This window comes from Heterodontus francisci, chromosome 34, assembly GCF_036365525.1.
Source record: "Heterodontus francisci isolate sHetFra1 chromosome 34, sHetFra1.hap1, whole genome shotgun sequence".
Taxonomy (NCBI): domain Eukaryota; kingdom Metazoa; phylum Chordata; class Chondrichthyes; order Heterodontiformes; family Heterodontidae; genus Heterodontus; species Heterodontus francisci.
The window spans coordinates 39294383-39317841 of record NC_090404.1 but is presented as its reverse complement, the minus strand read 5'-3'; the positions used below and the strand labels follow the sequence as shown (position 1 = coordinate 39317841).

General features: G+C 44.5%; 1 pseudogene; it reads left to right on the top strand.

Annotated features, from left to right (window-relative positions):
• The window catches only part of LOC137349387 (zinc finger protein 585A-like), a 231635-nt pseudogene that overhangs the window by 85 nt on the left and 208091 nt on the right, over positions 1–23459 (top strand).

Sequence of the window (23459 nt, the reverse complement as noted above, 5' to 3'; positions counted from 1 at the left end):
ACACCCGGTGTAGGCCTCAACACCCCCGATAACAAACTCCCGGTCCTGTGTTTGCACCGAGCGGGCGGCAGCTGCGGGAAACTGAGCTCAGTTATAAAGGGGCCTGAGGGAGGGGAGGGAGGGAGGAACCATTTGGGACACAGCACAGGGCAGGAGGTCCCCCCTCCCCAACTCCCTGGTTCCACAAAGACTCCCCTTGGACTGGGCCACACCTGGGCAGGGCTGGCTCAAGGTGCAGGAAGCTGATAGGCTGAGCTGTGGACTGGGAGGAGTGGGGGGTTTGACTGACAGGCCTGGGGAGGGGGATATCAGGGCAGGTACACACACTGCTCCCCCTTTTCCTCCTGGGATATTTTACTGGAGTTGTGTTGCTGAGTGTTTCTAAACTCTGTCTCCCTATCCCGGTAATGTCGGTGGATTGTAGGTTGCTGTGAATGTTGGACTATATTGTCTCTCCTCATTCTTCCTCCCTCTCCCACTCCGAGTTCCAGGCTGCAGGCACCGGCTGTTTGATGTGCCTGAAACATTAAATATGTTTCTCTCTTCACAGAGACCTGCTGAGTATTTCCAGCATTTTCTCCTTTTATTTCAGATTTCCAGCATCTGCAGGACTTTGCTTTTGTTTCATTGCACGAGTTGCTCACAGAATCAAAGGCAGTGAAGGTGCTCGAGCTGGACGGAAGCAGTCGTGTCAGATCCTCAGTGGGTGAGCAATCGCTGAGTGCAGGGGAGGAATGAAGCTGGTGGATGTGCAGGGAGGCTTCAGAAACAGCCGGTGTCGGCCTCAACACCCCCAATAAGAAGCTCCCAGTCCCGCGTTCCAAGGAGAACAATCCCAGCTTCTCCAACCTAACCTTGTAGCTAAATTCCCTCATCCCTGGAACCATTCTGGTAAATCTCTACACCCTCTCAAGGACCTTCCCATCCTTCCTAAAGTGTGGTGATCAGAACTGGATGTAATACTCTAGTTGTGGCTGAACCAGAGTTTTATAAAAGTTTCCCTTAACTCCCCTGCTTTTGCACTCAATACCTCTATTTATCAAGCCCAAGATCCCATATTCTTTGCTAACTGTTCTCAATATGTCCTGCCACCTTCAATGATCTATACATATGAACCCCCAGGTCTCTCTGTCCCTGCACACTCTGGATCTGTGCCATTAAGCATATATTGCCTCTCTCTTTCCCTTCTGACAACCTGGAAATTTTCAGGATGTTAGAACTGATAGTATAGATCAGGAGTGTCCAATCTTTTTGCATGAGGGGCTACATTCAAAATGTTGTCCTGCATAGGGGGCCAGAGGTGAGCAACGTTCAGAAAGGTAAAGGTGTTAGAAATTTATTTGACTGTTCATCAAAATAACAAAAATGTGCATTTTTGTGAATAAGCTTTAAATGAGGAAACTAATGTATTAACTTACTTTCCCAACATTACGTTGAACACTGATTTAGTGAGTAACCTGGCATGGTTTTTGCTTGCAGTCGTAGACATTGTCTACCTGCACACTTGATGTAGCGATGCAGAGAATTCCATATAGATTCCATTTGTGAGGAGAGATGTTGATCTCACACTCTCCCTGTCTCCTGCTCTCTCTATTTATTTTATTTAGAGATACAGCACTGAAACAGGCCCTTTGGCCCACCGAGTCTGTGCCGACCAACAACCACCCATTTATACTAACCCTGTAGTAACCCCATATTCCCTACCACCTACCTACACGAGGGGCAATTTACAATGGCCAACTTACCAATCAACCTGCAAATCTTTGGCTGTGGGAGGAAACCGGAGCACCCAGCGAAACGCCACGCGGTCACAGGGAGAACTTGCAAACTGCGCACAGGCAGTACCCAGAATCGCTCTCTCCCCCGCTCTCTCGCTCTCTCCCCCGCTCTCTCGCTCTCTCCCCCGCTCTCTCGCTCTCTCCCCCGCTCTCTCGCTCTCTCCCCCGCTCTCTCGCTCTCTCCCCCGCTCTCTCCCCCGCTCTCTCCCCCGCTCTCTCCCCCGCTCTCTCCCCCGCTCTCTCCCCCGCTCTCTCCCCCGCTCTCTCACACTCCCCCCCCTCTCCCCCGCCCCCTCCCCCGCCCTCTCCCCCGCTCTCTCTGTCTCTCTGCCTGCCTCTGTCGGCCTCTGTCTCTCTGCTCCGCTCCCGGGGCCCGGTCATCCCGGCAGCCTGCTCCCGGGGCCCGGTCACCACGGCAGCCTGCTCACGGGGCCCGGTCACCACGGCAGCCTGCTCCCGGGGCCCGGTCACCCCGGCGCCCTGCTCCTGGGGCCCGGTCACCATGGCAGCCTGCTCCCGGGGCACGGTTACCACTGCATCTTGCTGCTGGGCCTGCACCTCATCAGACGGTGATGATGAGCCTGAGGCCCAGGCCGAGTCTGTACGCAGGCAGAGCCAGTGCTTGGCCTGGGTCCTGAGCTCACGGCCGGGAAGGCTGCACTGGATATGGAGTTTGGGCGGGAAGCGCCGGCAGAGAAGCAGCTCAGCCCGGGCGCCGCCATCTTAGTAAAGGAGCCAAAATATCAGGTACTGAAGCTTGTCTGTCATCTTGGTAAAGGAGGACATGTGCAGTGAGGCGTCTCCGCCATGTTGGTAAAGGAGCTGTAATCATTGTCAGTCACTGAATGTTTTGGCAGGTCCGATGGATACCATTGGCAGGCTGGATTCTGGCCCATGGGCTGGATGTTCTGGAGTGTCGAACTCGGAGATGTAGATTAGATTAGATTAGATTAGAGATACAGCACTGAAACAGGCCCTTCGGTCCACCGAGTCTGTGCCGACCATCAACCACCCATTTATACTAATCCTACACGAATCCCATATTCCTACCAAACATCCCCACCTGTCCCTATATTCCCCTACCACCTACCTATACTAGTGACAATTTATAATGGCCAATTTACCTATCAAACTGCAAGTCTTTTGGCTTGTGGGAGGAAACCGGAGCACCCGGAGGAAACCCACGCGGTCACAGGGAGAACTTGCAAACTCCACACAGGCAGTACCCGGAATCGAACCCGGGTCCCTGGAGCTGTGAGGCTGCGGTGCTAACCACTGCGCCACTGTGCCGCCCGTAGAGTAAAGGTTAGAGCCAGACCTTTCAGGAGTGAAGTTAGGAAACATTTCTACACACAAAAGGTGGTACAAATTTGAAACTCTTCCACAAACAGCAGTTGATGCGAGATCAATGTTCATGTTAAATCTGACATTGATAGATCTTTGTTAACCAAAGGTATTAATGGAAATGGGACAAAGTCGGGTATATAGAGTTAGATCACAGATCAGCCATGATCTCATTGCCTGGTGGAACAGGCTCGAGGGTCTAAATGGCCAACTCCTAGAATCATAGAAACTTACAGCACAGAAGGAGGCCATTCAACCCTTTGTGCTTGTGCTGGTCCTTTGAAAGAGCAGTTGTGTTTTGTCCCACACACCCACTTGGTGTTTGTAAGCCTGTCAGTCCCTCATTCTCAAATACCTGTCAACTCCCTTTTAAAATGACTGATAGAATCAGGTTCAACCACCTTTTTCAGGTGGGGCGTTCCAGATCCCGACAACTCTCTGTTACAGAAACTGCGGAACTCAATGTTGAGTCCGGAAGGTTGTCAAGTCCTGTTCCTCGAGCTCCCATTGGAACAGGGCAGGAGGCCGAGGACAGAGAGGTCAGAGTGGGAGTGGGACGGAGAATTAAAATGGGAAGTGACTGGAAACTCAGGAACATGCTTGCAGACTGAATGGAGATGGTTCTCAAAGTGATCACCCTATCTGTGTTTGCTCTTCCCAATGTAGAACAGATCTCATTGTGAGCAGTGAATATAATATACAAAATTGCCAAAAGTACAAGTAAATCACTGTTTGGTTTCATCCCACAAAACCCTGCGAATAGCCCAAAGGGATTTGAAGAGTAAAAGTTACAAAGTTACAAAGACGAGAGTGGTCCTAAAGGAAGAGTGCTAAATTGGGGGAAGGCCAACTATACCAAAATTCGGCAGGAGCTGGGGAATGTAGATTGGGAGCAGCTGTTTGAAGGTAAATCCACTTTTGATATGTGGGAGGCTTTTAAAGAGAGGTTGATTAGCGTGCAGGAGAGACATGTTCCTGTGAAAATGAGGGGTCGAAATGGCAAGATTAGGGAACCATGGATGATAGGTGAAATTGTGAGACTAGCTAAGAGGAAAAAGGAAGCACACATAAGGTCTAGACGGCTGAAGAAAGATGAAGCTTTGAAAGAATATCGGGATTGTAGGCGCAATCTGAAATGAGGAATTGAGAGGGCTAAAAGGGGTCATGAAATATCTTTAGCAAACAGGGTAAAGGAAAATCCCAAAGCCTTTTATTCATGTATAAGGAGCAAGAGGGTAACTAGAGAAAGGATTGGCCCACTCAAGGACAAAGGAGGAAAGTTATGCGTGGAGTCAGAGAAAATGGGTGAGATTCTAAACGAGTACTTTGCATCGGTATTCACCGAGGAGAGGGACATGACGGATGTTGAGGTTAGGGACAGATGTTTGATTACTCTAGGTCAAGTCGGCATAAGGAAGGAGGAAGTGTTGGGTATTCTAAAAGGCATTAAGGTGTCCAAGTCCCCAGGTCCGGATGGGATCTATCCCAGGTTACTGTGGGAAGCGAGAGAGGAAATAGTTGGGGCCTTAACAGATATATTTGCAACATCCTTAAACACGGGTGAGGTCCCGGAGGACTGGAGAATTGCTAATGTTGTCCCCTTGTTTAAGAAGGGTAGCAGGGAAAATCCAGGTAATTATCGACTGGTGAGCTTGACGTCAGTGGTAGGGAAGCTGCTGGAGAAGATACTGAGGGATTTGTGGTTTTGTGCAGGGAAGGTCATGTCTTACCAACTTAATAGAATTCTTTGAGGAAGTGACAAAGTTGATTGATGAGGGAAGGGCTGTAGATGTCATATACATGGACTTCAGTAAGGCGTTTGATAAGGTTCCCCATGGTAGGCTGATGGAGAAAGTGAAGGCGCATGGGGTCCAAGGTGTACTAGCTAGATGGATAAAGAACTGGCTGGGCAACAGGAGACAGAGAGTAGCAGTGGAAGGGAGTTCCTAAAAATGGAGACGTGTGACCAGTGGTGTTCCACAGGGATCCGTGCTGGGACCACTGTTGTTTGTGATATACATAAATGATTTGGAGGAAAGTATAGGTGGTCTGATTAGCAAGTTTGCAGACGACACTAAGATTGGTGGAGCAGCAGATACTGAAGGGGACTGTCAGAGAATACAGCAGAATATAGATAGACTGGAGAGTTGGGCAGAGAAATGGCAGATGGAGTTCAATCAGGGCAAATGCGAGGTGTTGCATTTTGGAAGATCCAATTCAAGAGTGAACTACACAGTGAATGGAAAAGTCCTGGGGAAAATTGATGTACAGAGAGATTTGGGTGTTCAGGTCCATTGTTCCCTGAAGGTGGCAACGCAGGTCAATAGAGTGGTCAAGAAGGCAGACGGCATGCTTTCCTTCATCGGACGGGGTATTGGGTACAAGAGTTGGCAGGTCATGTTACAGTTGTATAGGACTTTGGTTCGGCCACATTTGGAATACTGCGTGCAGTTCTGGTCGCCACATTACCAAAAGGATGTGGATGCTTTGGAGAGGGTGCAGAGGAGGTTCACCAGGATGTTGCCTGGCATGGAGGGTGCTAGCTATGAAGAGAGGTTGAGTAGATGAGGATTATTTTCATTAGAAAGACGGAGGTTGAGGGGGGACCTGATTGAGGTGGACAAAATCATGAGAGGTATAGACAGGGTGGATAGCAAGAAGCTTTTTCCCAGACTGGGGGATTCTATTACAAGGGGACACGAGTTCAAAGTGAAAGGGGGGATATGCGTGGAAAGTTCTTTACGCAGAGGGTGGTGGGTGCCTGGAACGCATTACCAGCGGAGGTGGTAGATGCGGGCACGATAGCGTCTTTTAAGATGTATCTAGACAGATACATGAATGGGCTGGAAGTCAAGAGATACAGACCCTTAGAAAATAGGCGACAGGTTGAGATAGAGGATTTGGATCGGCGTAGGCTTGGAGGGCCGAAGGGCCTGTCCCTATGCTGTAATTTTCTTTGTTCTTTGTTCAAACCAATTGCTGGAATATTAAACTCCACCCCAGCTATAAAGAATATTAACACAGCAGATATAAACCCCACTGTCAGAATGAATATGGTTCAGTCCTGGATGTGATTAACAGCAGCAATAATTACAGAATGCAACAGCTACAGTCACTTGTGAACTCACTGGTGTCTCAGCATTTTGGATATCGATTAAATTCCTTCCAACAGATGGAGCAGGTGAATGGCCTCTCGTTATAATATTATAACATAATACTATCTTTAATATCATCTAATAAGATATTCTTTCTTACAGTTCAGTGGGATGTAAACAGTGACCCCAGCACCTTCAGGAGGGATGGTGTGAAAGCCCCTGTGTGCAGAGTGAGCATCAAATCAATGTGTGTAAATCCTCTCCTAATACCCTGTAAAAGGAGGTAATAAAAGTCATCACTGTCAGTACAGGATAGAAATTCAGAACAGACAATTCGAGATGCTATGGAACATTTTATTCCTCTCGTTTCCCCAAAGCTGTAAATCGCAGTCCCACACACTCTTCCTCCTCCCTGTGCTGAAATACAAACCCATGACACCATCTGCACCATTTCTTTCCTCCTCTGCCAGTTTTCTCCCTCCCTCTACTGTGGCTGGGTTCAGTTCTCCAGCCCCTGTGTGCAGAGTGAGCATAAAATTAATGAGTCAATGATTTTCTCTCCTGGTCACCGGGACCCTGAAGCCCCGCCCACTCTCTGTTCTGGTCCCACAAATTACCAGATTCATTCAGCTCAATTTCACAACTTGTCTTTGTGTTTTTGTGGGTTCTCTCTCACTCCCTTTTTCCTGTTGTAACTTCATGTTACAGGGTATTAGAAAGGGAGGATTTGCGGACAGGAAAATCAAACCACCTCAAGATGTGACAGTCACTCGATTCATCAGGATCTGAATATCATCGGCCTTTGATCATGGAAGCAAAAAGTGTGGAGAAACCGTACACGTGTTCTGTGTGTGGACGAGGCTTCAGCCGATCAGCTGGCCTGTCGGTACACAAGTGTAGTAACGCTGGGGAAAAGCTGTGGAAATGTGGGGACCGTGAGAAAGAATTAAATTACACGTCTGAGCTGGAAACTCATCGACACAGTCAAACTGAGGAGAGGCCGTTCATCTGCACTGAGTGTGGGAAGGGATTTACTCAGTCATCCTCCCTACTCGCACACCAACGAGTTCACACTGGGGAGAGGCCGTTCACCTGCACTGAGTGTGGGAAGGGATTCATTCAGTCATCCTCCCTACTCGTACACCAACGAGTTCACACTGGGGAGAGGCCATTCACCTGCACTGAGTGTGGGAAGGGATTCACTCAGTCATCCTCCCTACTTGCACACCAGCGAATTCACACTGGGGAGAGGCCATTCACCTGCACTGAGTGTGGGAAGGGATACATTAATTTATGCGCCCTACTCGCACACCAACGAGTTCACACTGGGGAGAGGCCATTCACCTGCACTTAGTGTGGGAAGGGATTCACTCAGTTATCCTCCCTACACGCACACCAACGAGTTCACACTGGGGAGAGGCCGTTCACCTGCTCTGAGTGTGGGAAGAGATTCTCTCAGTCATGGAACCTGTTGACACACCAGCGAATTCACACTGGGGAGAGGCCATTCACCTGCTCTCATTGTGGGAAGTGATTCACTCCTACATCCAAGCTGGTGAAACACAAGCGAGTTCACACTGGTGAGAGGCCATTCACCTGCTCTGAGTGTGGGAAGGGATTTGCTGATTCAACTACTCGGCTGATACACCAGCGAGTTCACACTGGGGAGTGGCCATTCACCTGCTCCGTATGTGGGAAGAGATTTACTCAGTCATCCCACCTGGTGTCGCACCAGTTCATTCACATTGGGGAGAGGTCATACATCTGCTCCGTGTGCAGGAAGGGATTCACTCGGCCATCCTATCTGCTGAGACACCAGTGAGTTCACAGATAATTACAGGGGTTGGATTCTGCTGTTGCTGCTGTTAATCATATCCAGACTGAACCATGTTCATTCTGACTGTTGGGGTTTATTTCTGATGTCAGTTGCTCCTCTTGGACTGAGCGTCTGGCCCACAGCGTCTCTCATTCATGTGTGAATAGACCATTATGTCTTCAAACCTCATTTTCAATTTAAATCCACTCAGTAAATGTACTGAACAAAAGATGAACAATAAACAGATCACAGGCCAATCCTGTAACTCTATATTGACAGGAGAAAGTCTGTTCTTTAGCTCAAGAATGAGGCTGTTTAAGCTCTGTGTGTTTCTAAGCACTCGTAGACTGGAGCTGTTGGATAGACAGGCTGTTCACAACTGTTAACATGCCAGATAGTGAAGGAATTACTCTTCAAGTAAGCTCACCAATTTATAAGCTCAGACTCCGGTCCCTGCTGTAATTAATACTCAGCATCCATTAGTGTTGATTTACAGTCAATCACTGAATCGTCTGGTTAATCTTTGTTACTTGTTTTGTGAAATACTCTCCCTATTAGTGCTGAACTGCTGGATAACTCTGATTACATTTTAAATGTGTTTATACATGTTTATAAAGTGTCTGTGTGTCCAGATTTAACTAAGTTGTGGTTTGTAACCAATAAATGATGTTTCGGTCATGACTTGTCATCTGGTATCTTGGTGATTTGTCAAGAAAGATTTAATTCACTCACTCAGCAGCTCGAGAGGAACCAGACTGAGGTTTAATGAACATAAGAAATAGGAGCTGGAGGAGGCCATTCGGCCCTTCGAACCTGCTCTGCCATTCACCCAGATCATGGCTGATCTTCTCAACTCCACCTTCCCGCACTATCCCCATATCCCTTAATTCCCTCAGTACCCAAAAATCTATCAATCTCTGTCTTAAATATACTCAATGACTGAGCATCCACTGCTCCCTGGGGAAGAGAATTCCAAAGATTCACAACCCTTTCAGTGAAGAAATTTCTCTTCATTTCAGTCCTAAATGTCTTATCCCTTATCCTGAGACAGTGACCTGGTGTTCTCGATTGCCCAGACAGGGGAAATATTTTCTCAGCATCGACCCTGCCAAGTCCCTTAAGGATTGATGTTTCAGTCAGATCACATCTCCTTCTAAACCCCAGGGAATATGGGCCTAATCTACGCAATCTCTCCTCATAGGAGGAGATGGAGCAGAGTGGGGGTGCTGTACACTAGTGGTTCTGTTACTGAACTAGTAATCCAGAGGCCTGGACTAATGATGCTGAGACATGAATTCAAATCCCACCACTGCAATTAAAAAGCGAGGATCAATATTGGTGACCATGAAACTACGGATTGTCCTAAAAATCCACCTAAAAATCCAAAATTCAGGGAAGGAAATCTGCTGTCCTTACCCGATCTGGTCTGACTCCAGACCCACAGAAATGTGGTTGACTCTGAACTACACGATGAAATGGCTGAGCGAGACACTCAGTTATATTCAAGGAAGTAGCTCACCACCACCTTCTCAGGGGCAATTAGGGATAGGCAATAAATGCTGGCCATTTCAGTGACACCCACAGACCATGAATAAATACAACAATCCCAGGAACCAGACTAGTGAACCTTCATTGCATTCCCTCAATGGTGGTATGTCATTCCTTAGCAAGGAGACCAAAATTGCACACACTGCTCCAGGTGGGGCCTCACCAATGTCCTGTATAATTGTAGTAAGACTTCTTTACTCTTCTACCTCAATCCCTTTGTAACGAAAGCTAACATACTATTTGCTTTCCTAATTACTCGCTTTCCCTCGATGTTAGCTTCCTGTGATTCATATACAAGGACACTGTTACATGTGCTTTGCTTTTAACAAAGGGAAAAACTTGGAGTTCTGTGTTTTGCAAGACTGAGAAAATTGAATGCTGAACTGAGTGGGGCACAGTCTCCAAGGCAACTTGTTTCCAAGCAACAACAGCAAGGAAAATGATAGGTCACGTGACATTGTTAAGAGTTCAATTTCACTTTGCTTTGTGAAAGATCAGTGCTGGGCAGGCAGGAGGCAGAACAAACTGGCTGGGACTTGTGTTTTTTGGCAGACTCGAAAAAGACCTCTCCCTGAAAAGAAGGCATCTCTTGGAGAACAAAATTCCACATTTGAGTTGTGTCTGTGTTCTGCCTGGAGAGGAAAAGACCCAGAGAAAGCGGAGTTGCTGCTGTCTGTGGAGAAAGGCTCCTTTGCTGAGAGGAAGCCCTGCATTGTTAAAGGTAGCAAATTCCTATTGCTTCTGAAAAATCTCTGCCTCAAGAGTGATTCCTGTTACTCGTGCTTTTTGGGAGATCCTGAAATCTCAAGAAAGCTACTATTGCTGGACTGCTACTTTAAAATTTAAGTAGACCTGTTGCTGCACCTTTTGCTGAAAGATCTGTGTGACGCCTACTGGAGACGAATTGCCTTGACCGTCTCCTCATCACAGACTGCTCAACAAACTTGCCTGGAGAGACTATGAGTGGCTTCTGACTTTTCAACTCTGGGCCACCTCACCAATTTCGAAATATCCTACCAGACCACCAACAATTTTATTATTCCGAAGAAACAGTTGAACACCAAAAACTATTTCTCCCCAGTTAACTGATTTTTGAATATATGTGTGTGTGCATGAGGCTTGGGAAGAATAAGAAGTTTTTTATATATATATATGCATTGATTCATCCCATTATTGTCTAAGATTTAGTTTATTAATAAATAGTTAATTTTGTTGTTTGAAGAAATCTGGTTTTGTGTGCTTTATTCTGGGGGATAAATAAAGTGTTTAATTTGGCTAATTTCTAGTAGATGGGAAACTTTACTAATACGCTGTGACCTGTGAAGCAGTGGGACTGAATTAACAGTGCATTACTCCCACCTTGGTCGTAACAACACCCAGGTCCCTCTGAATGCAAACATTTCTCAGTTTCTCAACATACATTTTAAAAATTGTTTTTTTTAACATTTTTCTTATCAAAGTGGATAACTTCACATTTCACTGTATTGTAATCCATTTACCATGTTCTTACCCACTCACCCACCCAACCTGTCTGTATCTCTCTGAAGCCTCTTTCTGTCTTCCTCATTTCTTGCTTTCCCACCTAACTTTGTATCATCAGCAAACCTGCATACATTACACTCAATCCCTTCATCTGAGCCATTTCTATAGATTGTAAATAGCTGAAGCCCAAGTTACTTTCCCCTACGAGTTACAGCTTGCCAACTTGAAAATGACCCATTTATTCCTGCTGTCTGCTTTCTGTCCATTAACCAATCTCAATCCATGCTAATATATTAACTCAATCCCATGAGTCCTAACTGTGTAATAACCTCTGGTGTGGCACCTTATCAAATGCTTCTTGCTTCTTCAAAATCCAAATAAACTACTGCTTCCACCTTATTCACCTTACTAGTTACATCCTCAAGAAACTACAAGATTTGTTAAACGTGATTTCTCTTTCACAAGTCCATGTTGTCTCTGCTTAATCATATTATGATTTTCTCAGTGTCCTGTTACCATTTCCCCGAATAATACATTCTAACATTTTGCCGACAACTGATGTGAGGCTAATTGGTTGATAGTTCCCCATTTTCTCTCTTTCTGCTTTCTTGAATAGCAAGGTTATGTTTGCTACCTTTCAATCCTTGGGAACTGCAATAGAATCTATGGAATTCTGGAAGATCAAAACCAATGCATCCACTATTTCTGCAGCTACCTCTTTTAAAACCTGATGATGAAGGTTGTCAGATCCGGGGGATTTGTTGCCACTTAGTCCCTTTAATTTTTCCATTCCTATTTTTTTACTTATATTGATTTCTTTCAGTTCCTCATTCTCACGAGACACTTGGTTTCCTATTTCTGGAATGTTTTTGTGTTTTCCACCATGAAGACAGATACAAATCATTTGTTTAATGTCTCTGCCGTTTCCCTATTCCCCATTTTAATTTCAACTGTCTCTCTCCAAAGGGCCCACATTTCCTTTCTCTAATCTCTTCCTATTTCTATAGGTATAGAAACATTTATAATCTGTTTTTATGTCTCTTGTTAATCTGCACTCAGATTTTTTTTTCCTTATTAATTTCTTGATCCTGCTTTGCTGAATTCTAAAATCCATCCAATCCTCAGGCATACCACTTTTTTGGGGATCATTATAAGTCTCTTCCTTCAATCTAATATTACCTCTAACTCCTCTTGTTCTTCATGGTTGGACCACTTTTTCTATGGGATTTCTGTGACTTAACGGATTGTACATTTGTTACAAATTATGTATTAATTCTTAAAATGCAAGCCATTGCTTATCAACCATCATATCTTTTGATGTAGTGTCCCAATCTACTTTAGCCAACTCGCCCCTCATCCTGCGAAGTTTGCTTTGTTTAGACGTAAGACCCCAGTATTGTCCCAAACTAAATTACTTTAAAACTCAATATAAAATTTGACCATATAATGGTTACACTTCCCTCGAGGCCTCTTTACTACAAGGTTATTAATGAACCCTTTCTCAACTCATTATTTCATGAAAGTGATGTACTTGAGTCTGAATTCAGCCTTATGTCATCTCCCAGTGGACTTATACTGTCCTGTTAGTGCTGGGTCAGGCCTTGTCCAGCTCAAACAGCCCAGATAACAGGAGATAACGAGCCTTATTTCACTCCTCAGGGTAGTTTGTTTCTTGAGGTTCAGATTATGATTAAAATAACAACACACACTGTGTCCACCCATCGTTCTCCCAGACGCACCGTCACCTCACAGTCAGGATCATGTGTCTATGAAGGGGAGGTGTTGTCCTGTCCAGGCCACCCTGAAAACCCTTGCTCCATAATGGTCAGGAGTAGACGGTCTCGGTATTATGAGAGGAGCCTCAGGGAATCAGTCCCAGTGATCTTGTAAAACAGAGGAACACATGAGTGGGAGGAGGCCATTCAGCCCCTCGAGCCTGTTCCTCTATTCAGTTATATCATGACTGATCCATATCACAACTACCTTTACCCGTGTTGATTACATTTCCCTGTAACCTTACCCAATAAAAATATGTCACTCTCAAGTTTTGACATTTTCCTTTTCTCCCCATCCATAGCAGCTTTTTGGGGGAACAGTGTTCCAGATTTCACTATCCTTTGTGTGAAGAAGTGCTCCCTGTCAGCACCCCTGAATGGCCCAGCTCTTATTTTAATGTTGTGCCATCTTATTCTGCATTCCACCAACAGAGGAAATCATTTTTCTTTATCGACCCTCTTAAAACCTATAATCTTCTTTATTACATGAATTACATCACCCCTTAATCTTCATACACAATGAAATACAAGCCCAGTCTATATGACCTGTCCTCACAATTTAACCCTTTTAGTCCTGATATCATTCTGGTGAATGTGCAGTGTACCTCCTGCACAGCTGATATATCCTTCCTGAGATCTGCTGCCCAGAACTGAACACCTCACACGTTTTGTCTTTCATCACACCATTAACATACCGTTTGCCTTTGTTCCATGACCTTCTGGTCAGTTATTCTCTGTGACCTTGTCCAGAAAAACACATCTTTTGTTATCTCTTGCCTCATCCCCCGTTTTACTAGCTTAAAACCTTTTACATTTCTAACATTTGTCAGTTCTGATGAAAGGTCAGTGACCTGAAACATTAACTCTGCTTCTCTCTCCACAGAAGCTGCCAGACCTGCTGAGTATTTCCAGCATTTCTTGTTTTTATTTCAGATTTCCAGCATCTGCAGTATTTTGCTTTTATTTACCTCACTTCAGATGATGTGTAACCAGAGTTGCATATAACTGCAGCATTACTTTCACCCTTCAGATAAAGGCAGACAAACCATGAGACATTTTAATTCACTTTTCTCCCAGTCCAGTAGTTTTTAGTGATTTCTGTGCATGAAACCCAAAATCTCTCTGTCCCTTCACAGTTCCTAACTTTTCATCATTTAGAAAATATTCTGATTCATCTTCCTTAGATCTAAGTTACCAGAATGGTTCCAGGGAGGGAGATTTTAGTTGCAAGGTGAGGTTGTAAAAGCTGGGGTTGTTCTTTTTCACACAAAGGAGATTGAGGGGAGATTTAATCGAAGTGTAAAAGATTATGACAGGCATGGATAAGTTAGACAAGGAAAACTGTTCCCATTAACTAATGGTACAAGGATTAGTGGACACAGATTGAAAGTTTTGGGCCAGAGATGCAGAGGGAATATAAGGAAGCACTTTTTTACACAGTGGGTAGTAAATGATCTGGAACTCGCTGCCCATGAGGGTGGTGGAAGCAGGGACAATCACTGATTTCAAGAGTCAATTGGATGGTCACTTGAAGGAAATAAACTTGCAGGGCTACAGGGGTCAAGCAGGGGAGTAGGACTGACTGGATTACTGTGTGGAGAACTGTCTGGGACTTGATGGGCTGAATGGTCTCCTCCATTCCATACATGACTCTAATGTTAATGACCTCACACTTCCCCACATTGACCTCCTGCTGTCACTGTTTTCTCCACTCACTAAATCTATCAATGTCTCTTTGTAATGTTTTGTTCCCTTCCAGAATACTCAATATGTCACCTAACTCAGTATGTGGGTTGATTAAGGAAAGCCAGCACGGATTTGTTAAGGGAAAATCATGTTCAGCTAACTTGCTGGAGTTTTTGAAGACATCACAGAGAGGGTTGATGAGGACAATAATAATAATAATTTCAAAGAAGGGTCACTGACCCGAAATGTTAACCCTGCTTCTCTTTCCACAGATGCTGCCAGACCTGCTGAGTATTTCCAGCATTTCTTGTTTTTATTTCAGATTTCCAGCATTTGCAGTATTTTGCTTTTATTATATTGATGAGGACAATGCTGTTGATGTGGGGTACATGGACTTTCAAAAGGCATTTGATACAGTACCGCACAATTTATATGTATTTATATCTGTGTATTTCCATCACTTTCTGTTTTTATTTCACCTTCCAGAAGATCTGATTTGCAAAAAAGTAAATCCTGGGACAGTGAGTTTAAAAGGTCTCCTGAAGGAATCATCAGCTTCTTCGCACTGTGACATTGAATGTGCAGAACACGAATCCTGGGCTGAGTGGGTACGGGGACAGTGAACAGAAGAGGGATGGGGAATCACCAATGTTTGTGTTTTTACAATGAGGCATAAACAGATGGTGAGACAGAGAGAGAAATGGAGAGTGAGAAAGAGATTGAAATGACAGGTTAAACGCAGAGGGAGAGAGACAGGCTCTGGGGCTCTCCAGTGTTTAGTGACTGCCCAGCTGTATAGAAAACCATCCTCCCACCCCCTTCTCACACACTTCCCAAAGACCTGATGTGTAAAGATAAATCCTGGGACAATGATAAGGAATTAGCACCTTAATGGCAGTTTTAAAGAGAGTTTAGCTGCTTCTGGACAGACTGGGGCCTGGTCATGTCACTGTCCCTCTGTTGATTAGCTGAAAGATGCAGTGAATGTTCTCAACAATAACCTTGTAGGAATAAGTTCACAGATCATCAAAAAGCAGCTCCCTGGAATGTCTCTGTTAAAAACAGCCCTGGTACCTAAATTAATATGACAATGGGCAAGATCTCAGCACCTAATAGTCCCTCTCACATTTTACATCTGTTCCCACTTTACAGTCTCTGGGTTTATTGTGGGGGATGTGTAAATGATGCAGAGATTGTCAATGTTATTGAGTGACAGAATAAAGGAGCCCTGGGCTATTGATGTGTCTTTTATTTTAAAAAGTCTTTGCTTTGTTCTCAACAATATTTCATTTCTCTCTCCAGGAGACGTTAGCAGCTGTAACATGTCAATGCAGAGAGTGTGTGTGTTTTGACACAAGGAATCCTTGGACAAGAGCTTCCTCCAGAGCGGAATAATAATAATAAATAAATAAGATTCTCTGTGTTGCTCATTCTTACCTAAAGAAAAAAGTCTTGTGTTTTTAGGGGGTTTGAGATATTTTTACAACAAGGTGGCGGCGGAGAGGGCCTCAGAAACACAAAGGTTGAGAACCGCTATTCCAGAGCACCCGATGTAACCTGTATATTGACACCCTCTCTATCTCTTCCTGCAACTTTATCACTGCACCTCCCTGGCTCTCAGCCTCTCCACATCTTTCAAGGCTGGAAACAAAGACAAAAACACCTCACGTCCCGCTCAGAGAACTCCTCTATGCTGATGATGCTATACTAGTCGCTCACACAGAACCTGAGCTACAAAGCCTCATGGACTGTCTTTCCCATGCCTGTAATTTGTTCTCCTTGACTAGAAGCATGAAGAAAACCATGGTCATGATACAAGCTGTTGAAACTCCAGCCTTGATCACACAAATAACACCTAACTGGAAGTGATGAGCAAATTCTGCTACCTTGGTTCCACAGTGAGAAATAAATTGTCTCGTGATTGCAGAGCTCGACACACACAGAGGGAAAGAAACTACCACTTTTGGCCAACTTATGAAAGGTGCATGGTATAACATCATGCTGACCATTAGGACCAAGCTAATAGTTTATAAGGTCTGTGATCTCAACACCTTGCTGTATGGCTATGAAACATGTGTGATTGACAGCTATCAGGAAAAGTAGCTCAATAATTTCCATCTTTGCTGTCTGTGGCCCATTATGGGTATATCCTGGCAGCACAAAATCACAAATGTGGCAGTCCTCTCAAAGGCAGAGCTCCCAAGTGTGTTGGCACTAATCAAACAGAGGTGGCTTTGGTGGATCAGACAAGTCCACAAGATAGAGGATGGTTGCAAACCCAAGGACCAAGGTAGCTGGGGCCAGACAACCAGTGGGCACCCAAGGCTCCGCTTCAAGGTTGCTTGCAAGCTTGACCTGAAGGCCCGAAATGTCGACTATCGCACTTGGGAGTCACTAGCTGACGAAGGAGGGAAATAGCAACAACTCACAGCATCACTTGACAGCTTCATGTGCAGCACTTGTGGCAGAGCCCGCGTCTCAACGATTGGCTTTTACAGCCATCAGCAAAGGTGAACCAAGAGAAGATCCCCTCTCCCCCCCAAATGGCTTGTTTGCTGCAGGTCGATCATCTTTCGTAGATGAAAGGATGACAATCCACTGTTCCCCTCGCTGTCTCCTTTCTCTCTCTCCCACTTCTCTCATTTAGAGAGAAAGGTAGGGAGAAAGAGAGAGACACACAGAGAGAAATCCACAACCAGAAACTCAACGAATGACCTCCTTCTATGCTGTAAATGACTCCTTGACTCTAAAATGAGTTAAAATGGCTGTTTCACATTGCATTTAAACATCAAAATACATCTCACTGCCTAAAACACAAGCATTATTCAAGAATTATAACAAACATTGTGAAAGCAGTCCCAATGCTGTGAAATTAATCCATTAATTAATGTGTAAAGTGTGGCCATTGTTGAAAAGTCCAAAACGCTCAAGGCATTGTGTGCACAGCAAGATCCCACAAGCAGAAATGTGATGATAGTTAGATAATTGGGAACCACTCCTTCCCCATTCTCTTCCACTTATAATAACAACAAATCACATCGCTGTCTGTCGCATTTTTATTATTTATCAAAAGTTTAAACAGAAAAAAGGAGAGAAGGCTGGGGAGAAATAGAGAGAGTAGGCTGGTGAGAGACAGAAATAGGTCTGTACACCAGTGCAATGCAGAAAACACTTCAAAACTTGTGCACAGCAAGATCCCACAAACAGCAATGCGATCATAGCCAGATAAATCTGTTTTAGGTGGGAGTTTATTAATATACAAGGCAGGAACATTGTTAGATCGGAGTCCAGGGTTCCCTCTCTCAGTTTCACAGACAATCTCTCAGCAACATCCAAATCACGATGATAAATCAGATGCTTGAAAGATTGATATCGTCACTCCTTCTGACCTTTTGTGTCCATCTCTCTCTCTGTCTCTTTATCTCTGTGTCTCTTACCTTTTTCTGTTCCTGTCTCTCCCTAACTCTGTTCTCCTAAATTACTATCCAGGTTACATCCTTGTCTCTCCTTTTCATGCTCTATCACACTCTCTCTTTCCATAGCTCTGCCTCCTTCTCTCTATCCTGAATGAAATCATAATTGAAATTTGCTACAAAATATTTCTGTCTTAGCGTTTAGAGTCATCGAGTCAGAGTTATACAGCACAGAAACAGGCCCATTGGTCCATCGTGTTTGTGCCAGTCATCAAGGACCTAGCTATTCTAATCCCATTTTCCAGTACTTGGCCCGTGGCCTTGTATACTATGGCATTTCAAGTGCTCATCTAAATACATCTGAAATGTTGTGAGGGTTCTGACCTCTACCAATCCTTCAGACAGTGTGTTCCAGATTCCAACCACTCTCTGGGTGATTTTCTTTTCCCTCAATACCCCTCTAAACCTCCTGCCCCTTACATTAAATCTATGTCCCCTGGTTATTGACACCTCCGCTAAGGGAAAATGTCTCTTCCTATCTACCCAATCAATGCTCCTCATAATTTTATATACCTCAATCATGTCCGCCCTCAGTCTTCTTTGCTCTAAGGAAAACAACCCTAGCCTATACAGTCTCTCATCATAGCTGAAATGCTCCAGCCCAGGCAACATCCTGGTGAATCTCCTCTATGCCCCCTCCAGTGCAATCATATCCTTCCGATACTGTGGCGACCAGAACTGTACACAGTACTCCAGCTGTGTCCTAACTAGCGTTTTGTACAGCTCCATCATAACCTCCGTGCTCTAATATTCTATATGTCAGCTAATAAAGGCAATGACCCCATCTGCCTTCCTAACCATCTTATCTACCTGTGCTGCTGCCTTTAGTGATCTATGGACAAGTACACCAAGGTCTCTCTGACCCTCTGTACTTCCTAGGGTCCTACCATCCATTGTATATTCCCTTGCAATGTTAGTCCTCCCAAAATGCATCACCTCACACTTCTCAGGATTAAATTCTATTTGCCACAGCTGTGCTTATCTTACCAGCCCATCTGTATCATCCAGCAATCTAAAGCTTTCCTCCTCACTATTTACGACATCACTAATTTTTGTGTCATCTGCAAATGTACTGATCATACCTCCTTTATTCACATCTAAATCATTAATGTACACTAAAAACAGCAAGGGTCCCAGCACCGATCCCTGTGGTACACCACTGCACACAGGATCCAATTGCAAAAGCAACTGTCGACCATCACCCTCTGCCTTCATCCATGAAGCCAATTTTGGATCCAATTTGCCAAATTGCTTGGGATCCCATGGGCTCTTACCTTTTTGACCAATCTCCCGTGCAGGACCTTGTCAAAAACCTTACTGAAGAGCGTGTAGACTACATCAGTTGCTTTACCCTCATCGACACACCAAGTCACCTCCTCGAAACATTCAATCAACTTTGTTAGACATGATCTCCACCTGACAAAGCCATGCTGACACTTCTTGATTAATCCATGTCTCTCCAAGTGGAGATTAATCCTATCACTCAGAATTTTTTCCAATCGTTTCCCTACCACTGATGTTAGACTCACTGGCCTGTAATTACCTGGTTTATCTCTGCTACCCTTCTTGAATAAGGGCAATTTGGTAAATTGGATCCACAATTGGCTTAGTGGCAGGAGGCAGAGTATGAGGCTTGACAGTTGTTTTTGTGATTGGAAGCCTGTGACCAGTGCTGTACTGCAAGGATCTGTTGGGACCCTTGCTGTTTCCGGTGTATGTTCATGATTTAGATGTGAATATAGGAGGTACGATCAGTACATTCACAGATGACACGAAAATTGGTGATGTCGTAAATAGTGAGGAAGAAAGCTTTAGATTACAGGATGATATAGCTGGGCTGGTAAGATGGACAGAGCAGTGGCAAATGGAATTTAATCCTGAGAAATGTGAGGTGATGCATTTTGGGAAGTCTAGCAAAGCAGGTTATTATACAATGGATGGTAGGACCCTAGGAAGTACAGAGAGTCACAGCGACATTGGTGTACTTGTCCATAGATCACTGAAGGCAGCAGCACAGGTAGATAAGGTGGTTAGGAAGGCGTATGGGATACTTGTATCAATTAGCCGAGGCATAGAATATAAATTCAGGGAGGTTATGTTGGAACTGTATAAAATGCTAGTTAGGACACAGCTGGAGTACTGTGTACAGTTCTGGGCACCACACTACAGGAAAGATGTGACTGCACTGGAGAGGGTGCAGAGGAGATTCGCCAGGATGTTGCCTGGGCTGGAGCATTTCAGCTCTGAAGAGAGACTGGATAGGCTAGGGTTGTTTTCCTTAGAGCAGCGAAGTCTGAGGGGGGACATGATTGAGGTATATAAAATTATGAGGAGCATCGATCGGGTAGGCAGGAAGAAACTTTTTTTTCCCTTCGTTGAGGTCTCAATAACTAGGTGGCATAGATTTAAGGTAAGGGGCAGGAGGTTTAGAGGGGATTTGAGGAAAATAATTCTCAATCAAAGTGTGGTTGGAATCTGGAACACACAGCCTGAAGGGATGGTAGAGGCAGGAACCCTCACAACATTTCAGAAGTATTTAGATGAGCACTTGAAACACCATAGCATACAAGGCTACGGGCCAAGTGCTGGAAAATGGGAATAGAATAGTTAGGTCCTTGATGGCCAGCATGGACAAGATGGGCCAAAGGGCCTGTGTCTGTGCTGTATAACTCTATAACTCTATGACTCTAAGAGAAAAGCAGGGATGTAATGCTGGAACTGTATAAAATGCTGTTTAGGCCACTGTTGGCGTGTTGTGTACATTTCTGGTCACCACATTACAGAAAGGACATTTTTGTTCTGGAGAGAATACAGAGGAGATTTACAAGAATGCTGCCAGGGCTCGAAAGTTGCAGCAATGAGGAAATATTGAATAGGCTAGCATTGTTTTCCTTAAAACAGAGGAGGCTGAGGGGTGACTTAATTGAGGTGTACAAAATTATGAGGGGCCCAGATAGAGTAAACAGGAAGGACCTGTCTCCCTTAGTGGAGAGGTCAATTACCAGGGGTCACAGAGTTAAAGTGATTGGTAGAAGGATTAGAGGGGACATGAGGAAAGGTTTTTTCACCCAGAGGGTGGTGGGAGTCTGGAATTCACTGCCAGGATGGGTGCTGGAGGCAGAAACACTCAATTCTTTTGAAATGCACCTGGACATGCACCTGAAATGCTGTAACCTGCAAGGCTACAGGCAAGGTGCTGGAAGGGGGATTAGATTGCACAGCTAGATTTTTCAGCCACCATGGACATGACAGGCTGAATGGCCTCCTCTGTGCCATAATTCTTCTACGGTTTTAAATCACATTAGCGAACCATAAGGGTTTTTCCAGCAAACGATGATAATTTCAAGCCACCTTCACTGAGCAGAGTTAAAATAAGCTGGATTTGCATTAGTTAATGAAATCCAAAATGCAGCAGTGGCTGCCTTGGTGGGATTGAAATCTCAGCCCCTGAGTACAAGCCATGGCCTGTGGATTATAAATGCAATGACAACACAACAGCATCATGAACCCAAAGGAACCACAAAAAGTATCGCTGGTCAAAGCATTGGCCTGCATGGGGATTAAACCCACAACCTTGGTGTGATGAGCACCACACGCCAAGCAGCTGAACTAACAGGCTCCAATGTGGATAGTCCGTGTTAATGTTAATATTTCAGGTCTGTGACCTTTCATTCGAACTCTTGCTCTCTCAACAGATGCTGATGTTTTGATTTGAGATTTCCAACATGTACAGAACGTTGCTGTTATTTCTATGTTCAAATGGCTTTGACAAAGTCTATTCATCCACAAACCCTGGATTACCAATTCAACAACGCAACCACTCGGCCTGCAGTTTGAATGAATTGTGCTTGGAAATTCATCTCACTTCCATCTTCCAAAACGAAGACCTCGATTCATAGGATAATCCTGAAGAAAAGCACCTTTTAATCAGCCATCAATTATTTAACAGCCAAAGCCACTGTCAAGTGATCGTGTGGCCGAGCAGTCGAAGGTGCTGTATTTAAGGTTCCAGTCTTTGTGTGGGTTTGGATTTCACTGCTGCCACAGTCTGTGTTCAGGCTTTGTTTGGACAGTGTTCTGATGGTTCTTCGTGAATGAGTCCAAATCATCCATATTATCTTGTTTCCTGTGCTGATATTTCAAAGCATGACTAGTGCTCACAAACTCTGTGGGCCTGCAAGTGCAGTTTTATATTTACACTTGTCTTTTAATAAAGCTTCAATGTTAAGACCTTCTACGAGAACATTTTAAAAAGCCTCAATAGCTGTCAATGCTATTAGCAGCTCTGCAATTCTTTCAGATAACTCAACTTTAGAAAAGTCTCAATCCCCGCCATTGTCCCAACAGCGACTGACAAATTAGTTGATTGTCTCTCTACACTGCTGTCAATGTGACATAAATTCCAACTGATGTCTCTTGAAATTGATTTTCACATGGATTTGTTCTTCTAGCGTGCTATATATTTTCTTAGGCTCTTTCTGATCATCTTCTGATAAGCCTGAGGTATGTAGTTTATGAAGACCTTCGATTCCAATAGCTATCTGAATTTGAACTGCTAGTTTATCTGGTTCTGGTGCAGCCAAATCAAGGAACCATAGCTTTATCATATGTTTGAAAAGTTTAAATTTGGGAAGAGGATTGTGGATTTCAAATTCATACGTGGAAATTTAACTGACATCTTGCTGACATTTCTGGGATTTTCCATGATTTCCTAGGTAGGAAGAAACTTTCCAATTTTCATTCACTGGAAGGTTTCAATGTGTTACAGATCTAGCTGCCTGCAGTACTTTTACTTACCATCACCTGTTTCTGAACTCTATGGCACTGAGGGTCTGTGGCTCTGTTGCTCCCCTTCACACAGTTTTTCAGGCACTGTCCACAAAGTGGTGTTTTGGCGTGAACAGCACCATGATGTCTCAAATAGCTGTAATGGCTCTGATGGTTTTTTTCAGCATTTTATTTTAAGCCTGCCTTTGAATCGCTCAGCACTGGCCTTTTCCAGTCTTTTTCAAGCCTGCTTTTGAATTAACTTACACTGGCCTGAACGAAGTCAACTGATCACACCCCCTTTGACACTGAACCAGTGTCCCCTCAGTACAGTTACTCACTGTTCCCAATGGAGTACTGCCTGCTGATAGTGTTTCACCTCTTAGAGCTCTGTTGACAGCTTCTGCTCCCCTTGCAGAATGCTGCTGTAGTCCCAAACTCAATCTGATACTCTCCCAATGTGCCTTTTAAACTCAAAATCTTCGACAAATCATTCACTGTGACCATATTGTGTTTCCTCTATCCTTCAATCGCAACCACACCAATCAGACAGATCGGACTGTTAAACTATATTGTGAGTTCTTTATTTAAGATTGCAGCAATAGGTGTGGAAAGAGATGCAGTGGTTTTTGTCGAGGTTCATCCCAAGCAGCTCTGTAACACAGGAGTCTGTGCTCTACGGGCTGTTCCCAGGG